At 44.8% G+C, this 7,594-nt stretch overlaps 1 long non-coding RNA gene across 1 annotated transcript; it reads left to right on the plus strand.

The window, feature by feature from the left end:
• Positions 1-3,017: 3,017 nt before the first annotated feature.
• LOC124022905 lies at positions 3,018-4,355 on the plus strand. Its single transcript, XR_006836649.1, has 3 exons — positions 3,018-3,132; positions 3,558-3,684; positions 3,994-4,355. It is a non-coding gene; the product is annotated as an uncharacterized LOC124022905 (long non-coding RNA).
• Positions 4,356-7,594: the final 3,239 nt, after the last annotated feature.

Genomic DNA, 7,594 nt, shown 5'->3' on the forward strand with positions numbered 1-7,594 from the left:
CACGTGGGCGGACGAAGAGAGAGCAGTAGGAGTAGCAGTGTTGTCTGTGGTGATCCATGTTTCCGTCAGTGCCAAGAAGTCGAGGGACTGGAGGGAGGCATAGGCTGAGATGAACTCTGCCTTGTTGACCGCAGATTGGCAGTTCCAGAGGCTACCGGAGACCTGGAACTCCACGTGGGTCGTGCGCGCTGGGACCACCAGAGTAGGGTGGCCGCGGCCACGCGGTGAGGAGCGTTTGTATGGTCTGTGCAGAGAGGAGAGAACAGGGATAAACAGACACATAGTTGACAGGCTACAGAAGAGGCTACGCTAATGCAAAGGAGATTGGAATGACAAGTGGACTACACGTCTCGAATGTTCAGAAAGTTAAGCTTACGTAGCAAGAATCTTATTGACTAAAATGATTAAAATGATACAGTACTGCTGAAGTAGGCCAGCTGGCAGTGGGTGCGTTGTTGACACTACACTAATCAAGTCGTTCCGTTGAGTGTAATAGTTTCTGCAGTGTTGCTATTCAGGGGCTAGCAGGCTAGCTAGCAGTGATGTTTACGTTACGTTGCGTTAAAAGAACGACAATAGATGGCTAGCGAACCTAGAAAATCGCTCTAGACTACACAATTATCTTTGATACAAAGACGGCTATGTAGCTAGCTAAGTAGCTAGCTACGATCAAACAAATCAAACCGTTGTACTGTAATGAAATGAAGTGAAAATGTGATACTACCTGTGAATGCGACCGGGTAGTTGAGTTCTATACAGAAGACGTTGGCTAGCGTTGGCTAGCTGTTGGCTAGCTAGCAGAGTCACCTACGTTAAGGACGACAAATAGCTGGCTAGCTAACCTCGGTAAATTAAGATAATCACTCTAAGACTACACACTCTAAACCTAAACAACACAATTATCTTGGATACGATGATACGAAGACAGCAAAGACAGCTATGTAGCTAGCTAACACTAAACTAATCAAGTCGTTCAGTTGAGTGTAATAGTTTCTCCAGTGCAGCTAATCAGTGGACGTTAGCTAGCTGGCTAGTGAAGACTACGTTAGGACGGCGAAATACGATAATTACGCAATTATCTTTGATACAAAGACGGCTATGTAGCTAGCTGAGAAGAAATTGCTAAGATAAGACAAATCAAACCGTTGTGATATAATGAAATATAATGAAAAAGTTATACTACCCGTTGGAGCGACGTGCAGATGCGACCACTCGCTCCAACCGGAACCGGAACAAGTTCTCATTTGCAACTGCGACCTGGCCAAGATAAAGCATAGCAGTTCCACACACACAAATATAATAGGCGGTGTCAGAGGAAAGTGCATAAAATTGTCAGAGACTCCAGTCACCCAGGTTAGACAGTAACGCTGTGTTCTTGGCAACCTGGGGGGAGAAACGCTACATTTGTCCCAAGCTGCCATGTTCATGTTTCACCCAATCCTCAAAAAGGAGGGAAAGCAAGCACACATGTCAACAAATAAATCATGCGTAGTAATTCATACTTTTTTGTTGTTGAATTCTTCATACTGACCTGTTGACATGTGTCTGCCTCTTCAGGTTTTGGCTTTCAGTTGCTGGTGGACATCATTTGCCTCTGCTCCGTCTCTCACGTGGTGCAGCTCAGTAGTGGGGATAAAGATAAATATTTGGAATTGGTCCCCAGATCCTCAAAAGGTTCTACAGCTGCACCGACTGGTTGCATCACCACCTGGTATGGAATCTGCTCGGCATCTGACCGTTAGGCGCCACAGAGGGTAGTGCGTACAGTCCAGTACATCACTGGAGCCAAACTTCCTGCCAACCAGGACCTATATTTTATTATATTTCACCTTTATTTAACCAGGTAAGCTAGTTGAGAACAAGTTCTCATTTGCAACTGCGACCTGGCCAAGATAAAACATAGCAGTTCCACACACACAAATATAATAGGCGGTGTCAGAGGAAAGTGCATAAAATTGTCAGAGACTCCAGTCACCCAGGTTAGACAGTAACGCTGTGTTCTTGGCAACCTGGGGGGAGAAACGCTACATTTGTCCCAAGCTGCCATGTTCATGTTTCACCCAATCCTCAAAAAGGAGGGAAAGCAAGCACACATGTCAACAAATAAATCATGCGTAGTAATTCATACTTTTTTGTTGTTGAATTCTTCATACTGACCTGTTGACATGTGTCTGCCTCTTCAGGTTTTGGCTTTCAGTTGCTGGTGGACATCATTTGCCTCTGCTCCGTCTCTCACGTGGTGCAGCTCAGTAGTGGGGATAAAGTGATGTGCCCCCAACTCACCCCTGAGTTCCTGAGGTCATCACATGGCTGGCAGACACACCCTCCTGCCCAGTCAGCCCTGGGGGAGGACAACTCTGAATCCCATCCTCTCCTGTGGAGATACTCTATTCAGTATTCACCCAGAGTTTGAAGGAGTGGGACGCCCAAGCGAAATGTAAGAGTCCCAACAAGACAACAGCTTTCTTGGTTGCCATGGATATGGATATTAATTTTTCTGCTGAAGGAAGATACTTGCCATTTTATTAGGAGAAAAGACAAACCCACTCTGCACATGCCAGTATCACTTGTTCATTAAGCTGATGTATAAGCCTTTGTCAGAGATTTTCTTGCCCTACTTCTCTGAGTTCACCCCTCTGCCCCCCCCTCTGGTGTGTGTTTTTCTTCCACAGGAGACACCAGTGTAGCAATGAGCAGTGTGACCTGGCTCTGCTGGGCTACTTCAGCCAGCTGCAGTCCCCTAAACCAGGCTCCGTCAGACCCTTGCACGGCTTCACCCCCTACCAGGTAAGAAATAATACAAACTTTTAGAGAAGAATGTAGCCTCACTCTAGTGCTGATGTCATTGATAAGTGCCGTGTTCTGCGTCTGTGTAAGCATAGGATTCAAGTCTGTAATATTTTTTACCTTTTAGACTATACTAATTCCACTACGTCCCTCCCTTGTCCTCTCTGTGCTGGTTCCCCATTCAGCAGTGGCGGTGGGTGTGATGCACTGTGAGGTAGCACCAGCTCATGTGCTCTACGCTGCCAATGCCAGTGGTGAGGCTGTGCTTTCTGAATGAGAAGGTATCAGGCAGGGGAGGCCCAGTTCTACTCTCTCAAACCCCTGTCTGTCCCTGCGTGGGATTTGGTAAGTATATATAGGTCCATGCCCATTACCCATACACATGTTAAAAAGGAAGCTGGTGGGAGGAGCCATAGGACTGGCTCATTGTAATGGCTGAAATGGAATTGTTTTATTCCATTCCAGCCATTACAATGAGCCCATCCTCCTATAACTTCTCCCACCAGCCTCCTCTGACATGCTTGTCTGTCACTATTCTGTGTGGACAACTGTCATCTATCTAGCCGAGAACAGTAATAAAGTTCGGCATCTCCCCATCATGGATGAATAACTCTTCGAATGGATGGTGTGATGGGTGGATGGAGGGATAACAAAGCTCTAAGTTGTGGGTAATCTATTAAATTGATGAGAAATCCAGAGGTCCTTCTCCTCCAATGGGTTTTGAGGAGGCGGCGAGTAGTATGCAATTGAGGATCTCCCTCTGTTCTCAGCAGGTGTCATTTGGGGGTGTGGACATGGCACGTGGCCTGTACACCTGTAGCTCCCTCAGTCCTCCGTCAGGTCAACGGTCTTCTGTTGGGTGCTGTCACACTGCCCAACATCCTCCTCACAGGACAGGTAAGACAACAGGATACATCCCAAACACTAAGTAATCTAAACACTGCGTGCAGTGTCGTACTCTCCGCTCCTCAATCATATGTAAAATGTCTTTGTTTGACTTTGACACTCAAATATAAATTATTATTAAACATATGCATGAAAAACTGAAAAATCACAACTGCCAAACCCAACCATTCAAATATTGCCGGCCTGTCCTGTTCCTCTCCATCGGTGTCAGCTTTTAGCTATCAGGTTATTTTGGTTCAGTCACTCATTCTTGCTACATATTCTTGCTTTATCTTAGTCCACATCCTCTTTCTATTACAGACAGGAATTGTGGGAGAGCCTCCCTACGTCACAATAGACTACAACTTTGAGCTAACCGGGGCTGGGAAGATTCACGTCTTCAAGGGGCTTGCAAGACCTGACCAGATGAATAACGCAAAGTGATTGTTTTTGTGAGAAGAGACTATGGTTTCACAGCAAGAAATCTGAAATCGGAATATTTTTTACCTTCCTTGTTTACTGACTTCAAACACCAAGGCCAGAGTCTCTCTTTCCCTTGCTTTCTCTTATCGCTCCTGTTTCATCAGAAGTTCAAATCAAATTGTATTTGTCACATACATGGTTAGCAGATGTTAATGCGAGTGTAGCGAAATGCTTGTGCTTCTAGTTCCGACAATGCAGTAATAACCAACAAGTAATCTAACTAACAATTCCTAAACTATTGTCTTATACACAGTGTAAGGGGATAAAGAATATGTACATAAGGATATATGAATGAGTGATGGTACAGAGCAGTATAGGCAAGAAACAGTAGATGGTATCGAGTACAGTATATACATATAAGATGAGTATGTAAACAAAGTGGCATAGTTAAAGTGGCTAGTGATACATGTATTACATAAGGATGCAGTCGATGATATAGAGTACAGTATATACGTATGCATATGAAATGAATAATGTAGGGTAAGTAACATTATATAAGGTAGCATTGTTTAAAGTGGCTAGTGATATATTTACATCGTTCCCATCAATTCCCATTATTAAAGTGGCTGGAGTTGTGTCAGTGTGTTGGCAGCGGCCACTCAATGTTAGTGGTGGCTGTTTAACAGTCTGATGGCCTTTAGATAGAAGCTGTTTTTCAGTCTCTCGGTCCCAGCTTTGATGCACCTGTACTGACCTCGCCTTCTGGATGATAGCGGGGTGAACAGGCAGTGGCTCGGGTGGTTGATGTCCTTGATGATCTTTATGGCCTTCCTGTAACATCGGGTGGTGTAGGTGTCCTGGAGGGCAGGTAGTTTGCCCCCGGTGATGCGTTGTGCAGACCTCACTACCCTCTGGAGAGCCTTACGGTTGAGGGCGGAGCAGTTGCCGTACCAGGCGGTGATACAGCCTGCCAGGATGCTCTCGATTGTGCATCTGTAGAAGTTTGTGAGTGCTTTTGGTGACAAGCCAAATTTCTTCAGCCTCCTGAGGTTGAAGAGGCGCTGCTGCGCCTTCTTCACGATGCTGTCTGTGTGAGTGGACCAATTCAGTTTGTCTGTGATGTGTATGCCGAGGAACTTAAAACTTGCTACCCTCTCCACTACTGTTCCATCGATGTGGATAGGGGGGTGTTCCCTCTGCTGTTTCCTGAAGTCCACAATCATCTCCTTAGTTTTGTTGACGTTGAGTGTGAGGTTATTTTCCTGACACCACACTCCGAGGGCCCTCACCTCCTCCCTGTCGGCCGTCTCGTCGATGTTGGTAATCAAGCCTACCACTGTTGTGTCGTCCGCAAACTTGATGATTGAATTGGAGGCGTGCGTGGCCATGCAGTCGTGGGTGAACAGGGAGTACAGGAGAGGGCTCAGAACGCACCCTTGTGGGGCCCCAGTGTTGAGGATCAGCGGGGAGGAGATGTTGTTACCTACCCTCACCACCTGGGGGCGGCCCGTCAGGAAGTCCAGTACCCAGTTGCACAGGGCGGGGTCGAGACCCAGGGTTTCGAGCTTGATGACGAGCTGGGAGGGTACTATGGTGTTGAATGCCGAGCTGTAGTCGATGAACAGCATTCTCACATAGGTATTCCTCTTGTCCAGATGGGTTAGGGCAGTGTGCAGTGTGGTTGAGATTGCATCGCCTGTGGACCTATTTGGGCGGTAAGCAAATTGGAGTGGGTCTAGGGTGTCAGGTAGGGTGGAGGTGATATGGTCCTTGACTAGTCTCTCAAAGCACTTCATGATGACGGAAGTGAGTGCTACGGGGCGGTAGTCGTTTAGCTCAGTTACCTTAGCTTTCTTGGGAACAGGAACAGGCCTGTTCCCAAGTTGGAAATAGGCTGAAATAAAACAATTTCAGGTCTTTTGTTTCCTAGGTGTAAGATCTTTTCTTGTCCTGAAGAGGGCATTTTAAGTAACCTCATAAATTCATACCAGAGTGGTTCATACAGTAAAGGAGTATATACGAGGTTTGTTGCCTTTTGGTTCCCTGAAGAGGGCAGTGTTGTTCAGGTTTATATTTCAAGTTTATCAAGCCGAGCTCGTACAGTTAGTGGTATAGTAAATTAGATTTTATAGGCTGCTGCACAAGACTGTGTGTATGGATGGACACAGTTTCGGAGCATCATGACGAACGCACACATTTTGTTGTCTGCGCGGACATGTTTCAAGTTTTATTAGTCGTATGTACAGGACACATGGTATGCACCGTCCAAACTAAATGCATACTTGCAGGTTCCTTCTTGACAATACAACAATAAGAAATAATAAACTAAGAATATGAACATAAAGTAAATGGCTCAGTAGAATAGAATAAACATCTTAGCATAAGTATAATACATTAAGGCACAATTTAAAGTCCAATATTTACACGTGTTTTGGGAAGGGGGATTGGGGGCAAGTGTTTAAATTGTGCAGTATTTAGCAATCATAAGTCTGTTAGAAACAGTTGTGATTTGTGTGTAGCATGAATGTCTGCATTTACACAAGCAGACAAATGTAGATTTTTTTTCCCCCCACTAATTGGTCTTTTGACCAATCACATGAGATCTTTTCACATCAGATTTCTTTCAGAGCTGATCTGATTGGTCGAACGACCAATTAGTAAAAATAAAATAAAAATAGGTCTGTCTGTGTAAACGCAGTGTGTGTGTATATACAGTGGGGAGAACAAGTATTTGATACACTGCCGATTTTGCAGGTTATGCTACTTACAAAGCATGTAGAGGTCTGTCATTTTTATCATAGGTACACTTCAACTGTGAGAGACGGAATCTAAAACAAAAATCCAGAAAATTGTATGATTGTATGATTTTTAAGTAATTGATATCACCTTTACCTAAGTATTGAGACCCTTTAGTCAATACTGTGTTGAAGCACCTTGGCAGCAATTACAGCCTTGAGTTTTCTTGGGTATGACACTACAAGCTTGGCACACCTGTGTTTGGGGAGTTTCTCCCATTCTTCTCTGCAGATCCTCTCAAGCTCTGTCAGGTTGGATGGGGAGCGTCGCTGCACAGCTATTTTCAGGTCTCTCTATAGATGTTTAACCGGGCTCTGGCTGGCCTACTAAAGGACATTCAGAGACTTGTCTCGAAGCCAGTCCTGTGTTGTCTTGGTTTGTGTGCTTATGATCGTTGTCCTGTGAACCTTCGCCTCAAATCAAAGTTTATTGGTCACACATGGTTAGCAGATGTTATTGTGAGTGTAGCGAAATGCTTGTGCTTCTAGTTCCGACAGTGCAGCAATATCTGACATGTCATATAACAATTCCACAATAACTACCTAATACACACAAATCTAAGTAAAGGAATGGAATAAGAATATATACATATAAGTACAGTGGGGCAAAAAAGTATTTAGTCAGCCACCAATTGTGCAAGTTCTCACACTTAAAAAGATGAGGCCTGTAATTTCCGTCATAGGTACACTTCAACTATGACAAA

This window comes from Oncorhynchus gorbuscha, linkage group LG03, assembly GCF_021184085.1.
Source record: "Oncorhynchus gorbuscha isolate QuinsamMale2020 ecotype Even-year linkage group LG03, OgorEven_v1.0, whole genome shotgun sequence".
In the NCBI taxonomy this organism is placed as follows: Eukaryota; Metazoa; Chordata; class Actinopteri; order Salmoniformes; family Salmonidae; genus Oncorhynchus; species Oncorhynchus gorbuscha.